Genomic DNA, 14,895 nt, shown 5'->3' with positions numbered 1-14,895 from the left:
TGCTCTCATAGACCAAAAGAGCATAGTCTGAGCAATGAAAATGTAAGTTAGTAATTTTTCTCTTTGACATATTTCCAGAGTGCAAAAACTAAACTACAAAGCTCTGCTGAGTTCAGATGTTGCAAATTGATTTAACTACTTTATAATATATGCCATATTTCTTACTGTGTTGCCTTGTTATTCTGCGTAATTTACCTTCAATTTGTCTGAAAAATAATGACAAATGAAGAGCATATGGAGGGTATTTTAAAGACACAAACAATATATTTTTACATTTTAAGGGACTTGAACTCAAAGTGTGAAAACCTGTAACAATATGTATTGTCATTGAAAATTTTTTGTTGTTGTATATATTAAGCTATGACGTACTAGGCTGTAAAATATTGCAGTTCATACAGATAAAGTAAGAAAATACATATGGTTCCTGCTTCTCTGTTGGTGTTTCTTAACTTAAATGGTGGCCATTTTGACTTAACATCCAAGTGTTTGTGAATATGAATTCTAGCATTTGGGAATAGGTAACAGCTGTCACATACAATCATATAAAAATAGCAGTGTCTCCATTCAAGAGAAAAAATTGCTATGTTATGAAAGTGATCACTTCTTCAGTAGTTCCTTCAATAGGAACTGAAGATGATTTCACTATATACATGTATTCTATTACATGGTCACACCATTAATTTTATATTCTGTAAAAGTTTTGAAGCGAATAGCAGGTCAACCTGTGCCAGTTAAATGTTTGTTAGAATTTACAGATATCATGAGGGAAAAAGATCTTATTGAGAGAAATATTCCACCTAGGCTTGTCAGTTAATGGTATTTTCTGTGCTTGGGAAGGGTACAAAAAAGCTACAGTTTTAGCTCTTCTCTTGTAAAATACAATAGTAGAATCACACAAATTCCTAATTTCTTTTTATCAGTGTTCATCAGAAGCTATAAGGAATTTCCAATAAACATCAGAGATTGCCTCCTCTTTTTATGTTTTTCTTTCTAAAGTATAATATTGATATTTTTCAAACAGGATTGCATTTGATACTCCTAAATCCAAAGACTTCTCATGACTTTTAGTAGTTCTTCTAAACTAAATCTCCTTCCATGAAATGAAAGAGATGCATTTCTGAATTTTTTAAAAAGGAAAGCAATTAAACTCAGTATGTTTTGCATTTGCTATGGGACAAGAAAACACTCATACCACAGACCAGAAGTAAGTTGATGCAAATATGAACTTGCACATATTATTTTTTTATCTGAACAGATTTGTGGCAGCTCAAATACCCTGTAAACTGAAATTGAGAAGAATGCAATCTCTGTTAAAAGACGTTAATTTATGAAGAACTTTATATATATATATATATATATATATATATATATGAATAGGGATAAGAATTTATTCTCCCACTTACTTCAAATTGTTGGCTGCTTTTATGTAAATTTCTAACAAATCTTGCTTTTTTTTTTTAATTATGTTGAATTTAAATTCTATACACAATACAGACTGGTTACTTTTTCATTATTAATTCATTTACTTTCTAACTAAAATAGTTAAGATGTTAAGATTTTTTTTTTCTGTGATTTCTCATAAATATATATATTGTATACTGCAGATTTTTTCATCTTAATTTTACCTTTGCATGGCATTCACATGAATAACACTGCAGCTTGATTTGTTATTTACTTTTGCAGATAATTTAAATTATTAGGAATTAAAGCATTTATGTGGAAGAGCAAGGAAGTGTAATAATCATTCTGTAAACTGCTTATGAAACAAAATATTTCTTCTGCTAAAGTAAAAGAAAAACAAATTCAAAATACTAAAGCACTCTAAGACGTTAAAGTTATCCATTTTTTGTCTCTGAGGGAAGAGAAACCTTTAGTTTCATGGAATAGTGAAAAGATAAAGTATGTTAAGAATTTAATGGCCATTTTCACTGGCATTGTGAGTTGATACTGGGAAAACATTTTAAGTCTGCTTTCTACTTTGATCACCCAAATCTCAGAATGACCTTTTTCCTTCATACTTAAAATTTACCACTTCAATGGAAAGCTGTGGCCAACAAAACAGTGCTGTTTTTAGAGGCATTTGTGCTAGTCGTATTTACGCATGTATAGTGCATGAGCTTTACTGACAAGAAAAAGACTACAGCTACAGCTGAGTTGGTTGACTGCATTGATGCATTTGTATACTTTTGGGGCTGTTTGTGCATCTGTAGACCGTATCCAGATGTTAAGATAACCAAAGAAAACAGCTATTCCAATTCTTCCAAGTACTCTTAATCCACAGGCTGTAAGTTCTTTATCATTTTCCATGTGCTTTGCTTTCTTTTCTTTCATAGGTGTCTACAGGGGAGGAAAAAAAATCTATTGATAACAGCAATACATATCTTAGAAAAAAAAATTGTAAACCAATTCTCCCAATTTTAAAGATCCAGAGTTTTGTATTTCATTGTTTATTTATCAGCCAATTAAGTGTTGTTACATAAAAATTGAAAACTCTTTTAAAATATTTAAAGCTTTTTCAAATTAGTTTTAACTTCATTGGATAAATGTATGTATGTTGTATATTCCTTTGAGGTTCTGCCTGTAACATTTCAAATTCTGTTTTCATTATGATAAACAACTTGGTGTAGTTACTGAAAACTTACCTAGGAATATTTCAGAGCAATAAAAAGCTGTTTTCAGAAGGAAAAGCTGAGAAAAAATAACGTATTATGTCCCTTCTTTCAAAGTAAGTGCCTTCGAATGGTGTTTTTAAGATTATAAACACATCTTTTAAAACTGTGAATAAATTATTGCAGCTATAGAAGTTGCTCACAGATAAATAAGAGTACAGAAATTGCTATCATTATGGTAGATGTATGCCTTTGACAGGTAACAGTACTTCAGTGCTTGAACTAAGATACTGCTAGGTATCGTATTTTAGAGAGAAGCCCAAATATTTCAGTAATCCTTAAAATACTATGACATTAAGTTTATTAAAGAAAAAAAAATCTGCTTTCTTGACTGAAATGCAGTTTATATCAAAACAGAGGTTTTGTGAAATTTTTCTTAGGATAACTGGTCCATTTTTTTAACATCTTAAGTTGTATTAGAACTTCTGTAAAGCAGAAAAGAATACTGATCAATTAAGCCTTCAAAAATCAATTTTAAAAACCTATTTTCTCTTTTATTTTCCTTGAAACTTAACTTTTACACAAAACCTCACTTGCACAAAAAAGTATATTATCATAAAATAATTAATATAAATACACCATGAATTATTATCGCAAATAATTTAAACTCTGTTTCTCCAACAGCCTAACAAACTGTATTAAATGATAAAATACTCTTTTTCATTTCCTGTAGGTTTTTTTTGTTGTTGTTTATTTGGTTGGTTCGTTTGGTTTGTTTTTGCTTATTATTGGGATAGCTTTCCCTGAGTTTTAGTATAAAACATACAAGTTCTGCCACAATAATGAGGATGACAGAAATCAGAACAGAGAAATTTTAGACATAATCATGGTTAGGACTCCTATACTCTATTGTACTGTGTCAGGGGCCTAAAGGCCTCTGACTAATGAATGATCTTGGGATGGAACAAAGCATTCTGACAGTTTTATGAAACCAGTGCATTCCAATTCAGGATCATGGCATGGCACGTGTTGGGAACCTAAAGGCCCCTGACTGAAGAATGATCCTGGGATGGAACAAAGTATTCTGACAGTTGTAAGTGAACTGATATTTGTGGCTGTAGCTGTAAATATATTGTTCTGTAGAGAGAGCTGATCTTGACAGTTTATCTCGTTTTCGCAAATTTTGGTTTTTCAAAGCAGGTGTTCCATCTGGGCTCTGTATCATGCATTGGATGTGCAAGTACAGCATACAAGTGGAAAAAAACCTGCAGACCCTGGAGAGAATAAAAGCAAGAGAGAGGCTGCACTTTGTGCAAGGGACTTTGTGCACTTTGTGCAAGTGCACTTTGAAGCAAGGGACGCCCTGCTGACACTACCTATAGAATCCACTGCCAGCATGTTCCTTCTCTCTCCTTTTTGGTGATTTGCCATCTCTCAAGGGTCTGTAAGTAACAGTGCATTAGCTTAGGGAGTTTCTGCTTCGTGCTTACAGGGGTTATATAAAGTGGGTGCCTATGTGTTTATGAGTGTGTGTGTATGCTCAATAAAACCCATAACCCTCTGTGCTGCTCTGACTGCATAGTTTGCTTGCCTCTGCTCCTGAGATATCCTGTCTCTCAGATCCAAATGTACCCTGAAACATGTACCAAATCAGACTTAAAAAAAAAACCTGTATGATTAAATATATCACTGTAAATGTATTCACTGTGAATATCTTGAAACAATTGCAAGTGTTAGCTCTGAATTTTATACTTACCAAATTTTTAAGCATAATTTTTTTCTTTTTTTTACATGCTGTGTGGAAAAGGATTCATCTGCATTACCTTTTTCAATAACAGGAATTGAAAAGCCTGTATTATTTGCTTTAGTATATATACAAACACATGAGGTCTGCTCTGAAAGTAATGTCTCCTACTTTATTATGCCGGCCTACAGTGTTGGAGGTGGATGTTGGTGGTATGGTAGAAGATACTGAAGCTTTCTGACAATATTCCACTATATTTTGTTGCCATATGACAGATGGCAGCAGAGGGGAAATTCGACAAAATGACATTTGAAATGGAAGTGCATAGGAAGGAAAGGCGAGTAACTTTTCCATGCAGAAAAAAAATTGCACCCTTTGAAATTTGTTGATGCCTGCTGAAAATTTATGGAGACCAAAAAAGTGGATGTTCACACAGAGAAGTAGCGAGAGGAGTGCTTCAGCAGAAGCAGCAGTGACAGTGGACATCTTCTGGTGCAGATTGTTATGGGAGCAGCATGTAGGCTCTTGTTCATTGCTGGCAAAAATACCATGGAAATAAATATGAGGCATTACTTTCAGAGTGACCTATGTATAAGAAGTACATGCATAGGAAATGAAAGGCACTAAAAAGTTGTACTGTCATAAATGGGGACTTTCGAAAATCTGGAGAAATGAGCTTCAGGACGTAAGGTAGGAGTAAGTGTCAAGGTCTGAATAGTTGACATTATAAAGAATTCATAGGGAAGATGTGTGGGCTCGGTGAGCAGAAAGTGGAGGTAAGTAAAAAGCTGGATTAATGGCAATCCTAAGGGGCAGTGATCAATAGCAACAAGTCTAGATGAAGGCTAATAAGTATTTGGGCCCCACAAGTCAACACTGAGTCAAGTATTGTTTAACAACTTCATTAATGACTTCAACGATGGTGTTGAGTGCACTCTCAGAAACTTTGTAGATTACACAAAAATAGCAGGAGTAGCTAATTCAACTAAGGTTTTGCTGCCTTCCGGAAGGACCTGAACAAGCTAGAGAAATGGACTAAAAGGGATCTCATGAAATTCAACAAGAAGTGCAAAGTAAAGAAACAACCCCAGGCACCAGGATATGCTGGGGCCATCCATTTGGAAAGCAGACAAGTGATCCTGGCATCTGGGAGTCCAGCTGAATATGAGATAGTAATGTGCACTTGTGGGAAAAAAAGTCTAATGTTGCTTCCAGTAAGTCAAGGGCGATAATTCTTCCCCTCCATCCAGCACTCACGTAGCCACATCTGTAAAGTGGTGTCCAGTTCTGAGGATCTTCCCAGTAAAATAGAAACATGAAACTCCTGGAGATGTACTAACAAGGAGCCACAAAGTTGATGAAGAAACTGGAACATCTCTCATGCTCAAGAAGGAAATTATCATTGAGTACCTGTATGAATAAATTACCTGAAGGGAGGGTGGAGGAAGATGTATCCAGGATCATTCTACTTGTTCTCAGTAACAGTTCAGGAAGCAACAGGCACAAATTTGAACACAGAATGTTCCATTTGAATATAAGGAAGCACTTTGTTACTGTGCAAGTAAGGGAGCACTGGAACAGGTTTCCCAGAGAGGTTTTGGAGTCTTTTCCTCAAAGATCCTCAAAAGGCACCTCGACATAGTCTTGGGTAACACTCCGGGAGTCCCCCCTTCTGAGGGGGTTTGAAGTAGGCAGAGATTCAGAGGTCTCTTCCGAACTAAGCCATTCTGTGATTCTAAAAATACATATAGGGTAGTATATATGCAGCATCTTTATGTGAAATACAATACCATTTTACTAATACTTTTTTTGTTGTTTTTTTGTTTCTGTTACTTTTTAGAGAAATGTTGTCTAGTCATTATAAACACATAGATACCATAAAGAGAATCCATAAACAATTTTCCATACTTTCCAAGTTGAAATGTATTTGATTTAGACTGTAGCTTGCTGGCAATTGTTTGTTTGTTTGTTAATTTTTCAACTAAGGCTTAAAATCTTTATGTTCTTGATATCTTGTGTTTTGAAGATCTACCTTCTGATGTTTTCTAATGTTACAATCCTAACCAAAAGAAGGGGGTTAGTTTAGAGAGGAGGAGAAATATTTTCATAAAATACCTTTTGAATCATCAAATGGTTTAGGTTGGAAGGGCCTTAAATATCATCAAAATTGCCTGCAAGGGTTTGAAGTATTTCAGCTTCTCATTATACTTCAATGAAGCTTTCACATGTACGCATGTGAACAATTATGTTAGCACAGGATTGAGATATAAAACTTGAGATATCTAGCAGCAATATATGCAATTATTTATGTATAATTACTTGCTACTTTAACATTTAGCACAAACTAAAGAGTTTGCAGGAGAAAGTTGTAAAACTCAAATCCTAACACTGAAGTTATAGGATGAGGTGTAGACCCACTGCCTACTGTGCCTAGTTCATGATGCAAATGGTAAGAGAGCCTACTGGGGAGATGCTGCACTAGATGACCTGCTATACACAGAGAAGAACTTGTGGGAGATGCAGGAGTCTCAATGATGATAGAGTTCTCAATTCTTGGCGAAGTCAGGAGAAGGGGAAGCAAAACCTTGGATTTCTGGAGGGCAGACTTTTAATTGTTCAGGACACTGATAGGGAGAATCCCTTGGGATTCATTCCTGAAGGAAAAAGGGGTCCACAAAGGTTCTTCAAGAAGGCAATCTTAAAGGCACAGAAGCAAATTATTCCCCTGTGCCACACGATGAGATGGCAGGAAAGAAGACCAGTGTGGAAGAACAGCATGCTTTTCCTGGGGCTCTGGGAGAAAAAAAGAATCTGTCTTCTTCAGAAGAAGGGATGGGCAACTCAGGAAGAGTATAGAGAAGTTGTTAGGATGTGCATGAGAAAATTAGAAAGGCAAAAGCCCAGCTTGAACACAACTTGGCAGTTGGGGTTAAAAAAAAAAGTAAAATCTTTTTCTAGAAATATATTAACAGTAATAGGAGGGCTAAGGATAATCTCCATCCTCTACTGGATACAGCAGGGAATGTGACCACTAAGGATAAGGAAAAGGCTGAGGTTCTCAATGCCTTCTTTACATCTGTCTTTAAAACTCAGTTATCCTTGGGGTACTCTACCCACACCTGGAAGTCTCAGATGGGTAGCAGAATAAAGTCCCCAAGATTCAGGTGGAAACAGCTAGAAAACTATAACTCCACCTGAGATGCCACAAGTCTTGTCTTGTTCGGTATTTTTATTGGTGACTTGGATGAGGGGACTGAGTGCACCTTCAGTAAGTTTGCAGACTACATCAAATTGTCAGGAAGTATCAATCTGCCCAGGGATCCTAGGGATCCCAATACTAGGGATTGAAAGGTCCTATAGAGTGATCTGGATAGGCTGGATAGCTGGGCTGATGCCAATGGGATGAGATTCAACAAGAGCAAAGAGCCAGGTCCTGTACTTTGGCCTCAACAACCCAGACAATGTTACAGGCTTAGAGTAAAGTGGCTGGAAGACTGTGTAGAGGAAACAGAATTCGGACATTGACTGATGCTTGGCTGATCATGAGCCAGCAGTGTGCCCAGGTGGCAAAGAAGGCCAATGGCATTCTGGCTTGGATCAGAAATAGTGATGCCAGCAGGAGCAGAGAAGTGATCATCCCTCTGTACTCAGCCCAGGTGAGGCCACACCTGAACTACTGTGTTCAGTTTTGAGCCCCTCACTACAAGAAAGACACTAAGACACTAAGGCCCTGGAGCATGTCCAGAGAAGGGCAACAAAACTGGTGAGGAGTCTGGAGCACAAGCTATATAAGGAGGAGATGAGGGAGATGGGATTGTTCAGTATCAAGAAGAAGATGCTCAGGGGAGATCTTATAATGCTCTACAGCTACCTGTAGGGAGGCTGTGATGTAGTGGGAAGGGAAGGAGGGAGGGAGACAAGAAAGGAAGGAAGAAAGGAAAGAAAAAAAGGACGAGAGAGAAAAATAAAGGGAGGGAGGGAGGGGGGATGGAAGGCGGGAGGGTAGGATAAAGGGAGGGCAGGAGTTAGGATGGAAGGAAGAAAGGAAGGATTACTTTCAATATTAATAATAATAGCAATAAGTTTACCAGTTAAAAGGTAAAAACTACCTTTCAACATAGAAAATGAAATGTTTAAGCATTTCTAACATGAATCTATTTTTAGAATAAATGAGAAAATTGAAGACCTTCAGACAGAAGTAAATATGGCATAAATACCTCCAAACTCCCAGTGGAAATATTCAGATTGACTTGAGAGGAAAGTCAGGCTCAAACTCTGTTTTTTTTTTAAAGTCATATTCATATTTAGTTATTTACTTTACTTAATATCTATGTTCTAGAGAAATATGATGGCAGTCATCATTTTTCTTAGTTCCATTTTTCTATATTGTTGATTTGGTCTTTTCATGTGGGCAGTTCATTTTGATTAGAATAATTTTCTTCACATATATTACGTGAGTAATTTCAGCTTATTTTTAGCTTGATAAGCTAGAAGTACTTCCGTATATTACATGAAGTGTTAACATCTGATTATACTGCCCATTTGTTATCTATAGCTCAGCAGTGTAAGAATAATTTATCATCATCAAAATAATAAAAGTATTTTTTTCCTTACAAAATTCTGTTCTTTTGGAAAATGATGTGACTGCTACTTGTACAAAAGAAAAAGATTTTTGTGTAATTAGCACTACATATTAGATCTATTTAGGGAAGATACAAGATTTGAAAAGTTATAAATTATTCAAAGACCCTATGCTGTAAGCATAGATAATAGCTCTTTCACACAATGAAGTTTGTAAAATTATTTAGAGTCCATGTTTTGGAGTAAAATTGCATATAGTGAGCCCACCTTCACTGTATTTATTAATGTTTAGTGACTAAGAGTGAAACTGATAAAGGTGAAATCTATGAACTATAGATTGAACACAGGCTCAACTCTTATCTCATTTCCAAATTCACAGAATCACAGAATTGCAGGGGTAGGAAAGGATCACTATGCATAAGCAAGAAGAGCCTGGCCTCATCATTTGCCTCTCACCTCCCCTTAGATATTTATTCATCAGATCTATTCTTACAGAATCACAGAACGGCCAGGGTTGGAAGGGACACAAAGGATCATGATGCTCCAACACCCCCAACAGGCAGGGCCAACAACCTCCTCATTTAATACTAGACCAGGCTGCCCAGGGCCCCATCCAACCTGGCCTTGAACACCTCCAGGGACGGGGCATCCAAAACCTCTCTGGGCAGCCTGTTCCAGCACCTCACCACTCTCTCTTTAAAAAACTTCCCCCTGACATCCAACCTAAATTTTCCCTCCCTCAACTTAAAACCATTTCCCCTTGTCCTGCTGTTATCTACCCTTTCAAAGAGTGGACTCCCCTCCTGTTTGTAGGCTCCCTTTAGGTACTGAAAGGCTGCAGTGAGGTCAGCCCACAGCCTTCTTTTCTCCAGGCTGAACAAGCCCAGCTCCCTCAGCCTGTCTTTGTAGGGTAGGTTCTCCAGTCTCCTGATCATCTTTGTGGCTCTCCTCTGGACCCTCTCTAACAGCTCTCTGTCTTTCACGTACAGGCGGCTCCAGACCTGGACACAGTATTCCAGATGGGGCCCTCACAAGAGCAGAGTAGAGGGGGACAATCACCTCCCTGTCCCTGCTGGCTACCCGTCTTCTGATGGAGCCCAGCATACCATTTGTTTTCCGAGCTGCAAGAGCACACTGCTGACTCATGTTAAGCTTTTCATCCATCAGGAACCCCAGGTCCTTCTCCGCAGGGCTGCTCTCAAGGACTGCTCCTTCCAGTCTATATGAATGCCCTGGTGCAAAACCTTGCACTTTGCATTGCTGAACCTCATCAGGTTCACCTAGGCCCAATTCAAGTCTGTTGAGGTCTCTCTGAATGGCATCCTTTCCTTCCACTGTGTCAGCCGCACCACTCAGCTTGGTGCCATCAGCAAACTTGCTGAGGGTGCGCTCAATTCCATTTCGATGTCATTGATAAAGATGTTAAAGAGCACCGGTCCCAAAACAGACCCCTGGGGGACACTGCTCATTACTGGCCTCCACCTGAACACAGAACCATTGATGACCACTCTCTGTCTGAGGCTTTTCAACCAGTTTCTTATCCATCAAGTCATCCACCCATCAAATCCACATCCCTCCAATTTGGAGATAGGATGTGGCGGGGGACCATATTGAAGGCCTTGCTCAAGTGCAGGTAAATTACATCGAACATGTTCCCTTTGTCCACCAATGCTGTCACTCCATCATAGAAGGCCACAAGATTGGTGAAATATGATCTTCCTCTGGTGAAGCCGTGCTGACTGTCTCAGATCACACGCTCATTCCTCATGTGATCAAGCATGTTGTCCAGGAGGATCTGTTCCATGATCTTCCCAGGCACAGAGGTGAGACTCACCAGCCTGTAGCTCCACGGGTCCTCCTTGCTCCCTTTCTTGTAAATGGGAGTGATGTGATTCTTCCTCCAGTCATCTGGGACCTCTCCTGACAGCCACAACTTTCCAAATATGATGGAGAGTAGCTCAGCAACCACCTCAGCCAGCTCCTTCAGAACCCTGGGATGCACACCATCTGGCCCCATAGACTTGTACACATTCAGTCTCACAAGGTGGTTTCAGACTTGCTCTGCCCTTACAGTAGAGGGGAATTTAATGCCCTGATCCCCACCTAGAGATTTAGGGATGTAGGGCTCAGGGTTGTGAGAAATATTAGAATCCTGGCTGCCAGTGAAGACAGAGGCAAAAAACTCATTCAGTGCCTCAGTCTTCACTTCATCCATTGAGGCCAGTTCTCATTTTACATTTACCAAAGGAGTTACACTTGTTTTGGCCTGTCTATTCTGGCCAATGTACCTGTAGAATGTCTTCCTATTGTTTTTCATATCCCTCACCAAGTTCAGTTCCGCTTGTGCCTTGGTTTTTCTGATCCCATGTCTGCAAGTCCGGATGGCATCCTTGTGCTCTTCCCAGGTGACACATCCTTGTTTCCAGAGCTTGTATGCACCTTTTTTTGCTCTCAGTATGCCCAGTATGTCCTTGCCAAGCCATGCCGGTTTCCTACCTCCTTTGCCCGCTTTCTTATTCAGACGGATGGAGAGTTCTTGCGCTCACAGAAAGGCATCCTTGAAGAGTAGCAAGCTCTCCTCAACATCTTTGTCTTCAAGGACAGCATCCCAGGGGATCTTGTCCAACAGCTCCTTGAACAGATTAAATTTCGCTCTTCCAAAGTTCATGGTCCTGATGCTGCTCTTTGCCAGGCCCACATTCCTTGAGATCACAAACTCAATCAGGGCATGGTCACTGCAGCCCTGTCTGCCTCCAACCTTAACACCTTTAATGATCTCCTCCACAATTGGTGAGCAGGTCCAGCAACACTTCACTTCTGGTCAGTCAGTATAATACCTGAATCAGAAAGTTATCATCAGTGGATTTCAGGAGCCTCCTGGACCTCTTGCAGCTCATCATGTGGACTTTCCAACAGATATTCAGATTGTTGATGTCCCCCACCAGAACGAGAGGCTGTGAGCATGATGCCTCCCGCATCTGAAGCAAGAAATCCCCATCAACAGTCTCTCCTTGATCAGGTGGCCTGTAGTAGATCCCCATCACCAGCTGGCCTTTATTAGTCCTTCTCCTAATTCTAACCCACAGGTTCCATCCCTAATTCTAACCAACAGGCTCTGTCTTCTTTACCCCAGGCTGAACAGACACAGGTTATTCATCCTTTCCTTATATGGGAGATGCTCCAGATTCTTTATTGCCTTTGTGGCCCTCTGCTGGTCTCCTTCTAGGAGATCCTTTTTTTGAACCGGGGAGCTCAGAACTTGACACAGTACTCAATATGTGCTTTCACCAAGGGAGAGTAGAGCAGAGGACCAACTCCCTCAACCTCCTGCTAGCCAAGTTCTTTTTAGTGCACCCCAGGCAAAATAGTGTATCATGGCCAATAGTGGATCATCATCTGACAAACATCAGAACACCCTCATTCTTCTCTGCAGAGCTTCTCTGTAGCAGGTCATCCTGCAACCTGCACTGATATATGCAGTTATTTCTCCCCAGGATCAAGATTCTACTTTCAGTCTTGTTAAACCTCATCAGGTCCTTTTTTTTCCAGAGGAAATTGCACTAATATATTCACATTCATAATTTTTCCATTGTTGAAATTGTACAAAATAACACAGAAATATTATAAACAGATTCTATTCTGGCAAGCAGTTATATGAGACAGATATCACAGTGCCTCTTCAAATGGGAGAGATAGTTTTACAGAAATCAAAATATTTTGCCTTTGGGAAAATAAATAAATAAATAATATTTGCATTGGGATTCAAATGGGTGGTACGGTTTGGTTGCAGTTGGACTTGATGATCTTTAAGGTCTTTTCCAACCTGGTCAGTTCTATGATTCTATGACTCTACGTTTCAATTCAGTGTTTCAGATGACAATATTTTCAAGGGAACAAACAGTAGTGAAGTTCTCAAGGGCCACAGAAGCTAAAATCTGAATCATATAGAACGGAAATTAAAATATTGCTCCTCTTCATACAAATCATTCTTTATCACCAATCTCTAGATTTAGTCTTATTTTTCGCTGTTTATGTAGAAGGAAAAATGTGCAACAGGAGAGTTTGACATTTTAAAAGAAGCTGATGCTATAATTTGGTGAGCAAGAAACTTGCCTGGTAGGTGGGAGGGAGACTGTGGGAGTCTAATTTATCATAAGCAGATCAGTTCCTCCCACTCTCAAGTTAAATATTCTAGCCAGTGGGCAATTGTCTGCTGACTGGATAGGCTGAGATAGTATCTGTCACAACCTCCTCACAAACATATATAGTCTCATTCTGATGCTAGATCAGAAAAGTAATAAAATATTTTGAAATTACATAATTTTTTTCCTTTCTTTTTAATGAAAATGATTTTTTTTTTTTTTTTTTTCTTGTCAGCACGAGAAAACAATGAAATTCTCAGATCCCTCACTCTGTCAGTCATGGAACTGAGTGAAAAATTACTTAGGATACTAAGGCCAATGTCAGGGGAAAAAAAAAAAGCTAAGTAATACAAATATACATACAAAACCAGTACCCCTGCTTGTGCTTCCACCTGCAGGGAAAGGAAGGAAGGAAGGAAGGAAGGAAGGAAGGAAGGAAGGAAGGAAGGAAGGAAGGAAGGAAGGGTGGTTACTTTCTTAAGAAGCATTGATTTGATCAGAATACTAGATCTGCTGGTGAATGTCTGTCATATGGAATGTTATCAGTGCAATCACAATAAAGCAAAAAGAAAACAGACAAAAGAAGTCTAATGGCAAATCATAATATTATACTGTAAGCTCTTAGTTTTGTGTATTGGTTGGAACTGCAGTGCCTGGTTTCCCAGAAATTTTCCCACGTTGTTTCCACCTCTGGAAGGAAGAGACTGTGGTTCCTGGTTTTCCTTGGTATGCAATTTCCAAAATACTTTGCTAGGTTCTAGTTTCTGGGAGGAAGATATAAAAAATGACAGTACTGGAAAATGGCCTTTTCCACATTAGCCAGGCAAGTGAAGAGCAGAGAGCTTTCAGAGATTTTATTTTTCTATTTATTTTTTTGATTTATTATCCTTAAGTACTCTGTAATATCTCACGTTTTCTTAGTAAATTAGTTTTCTACCTATCTAATTGATTGGCTTTCACTTTCTTCTTCCTTGTCTGGCTTCTGGGAAAAGGTGGGAAGGGGAGGGAGAGGTAGAACTCCACTATCACATGATGGTAACTCTTTAAACTGTGACATTTACTTAGTTTATTTTTTGTGTGTATAATATATTTCCCCATCCTGTCATTCATACCATGTGGCATAATGCCAAGAAAGCCAGCAATCTGACAGCTCTATTTTACCTCTTTTCAGAAAATATATGCTAGGTCATTTACACCATCTGCTGCATAGCTCTTTCTAATGGGAAGGGTAGTGGACAGTTGTTGACAGCTGTGTCGTAATGTCATTTAGGAATAGGCAGATTATCAGGGGGAGGGAAGCAACAGCAAAAGCATGAACAGACATTCTTGGGTTGGTAGGGGATGTAAACTGAACATGAATAGAAAGAGCAAGTATTAGTGGCATTTATTTTGCATTTCTACAGTTTTGCAAAACTGTGAACTGAAATGTTCCTGGTCAATCCTGTTTGACTTATGAGTTATTAAGCTCATATATTAACCTGCTTTCAATTACCTATGGATCTTTCTGGAAGTAACCAAAACAAACAAAATGAAACCTCACTAACCTGTATAATTCTGACTCATCTTCTGGTGAATAAAAGAACTTAAAGATTTTACTTTATGCATGTCATAACAGCATTGATTCAGATGTTGCACAGAATGGGATGCATATTTATGCTCAAGTATTAGACACCTAAAGCAGTCTTCCCATAGAGAATGCTGAAAAGCTAATGCTTCTAAGGTTCCTGAAGAGATGTTCAGCTTTGTTATAGCTTTGTTGGGTGTGTGAATTGATTTTTTTCTTTTTCTTTCTTTCTTATACATATATATAATTATATAT

Source organism: Lagopus muta, chromosome 2 (genome assembly GCF_023343835.1).
Source record: "Lagopus muta isolate bLagMut1 chromosome 2, bLagMut1 primary, whole genome shotgun sequence".
Classification (NCBI taxonomy): domain Eukaryota; kingdom Metazoa; phylum Chordata; class Aves; order Galliformes; family Phasianidae; genus Lagopus; species Lagopus muta.
The sequence above is the reverse complement of the archived record's forward strand: the minus strand, read 5'-3'. Positions refer to the sequence as shown.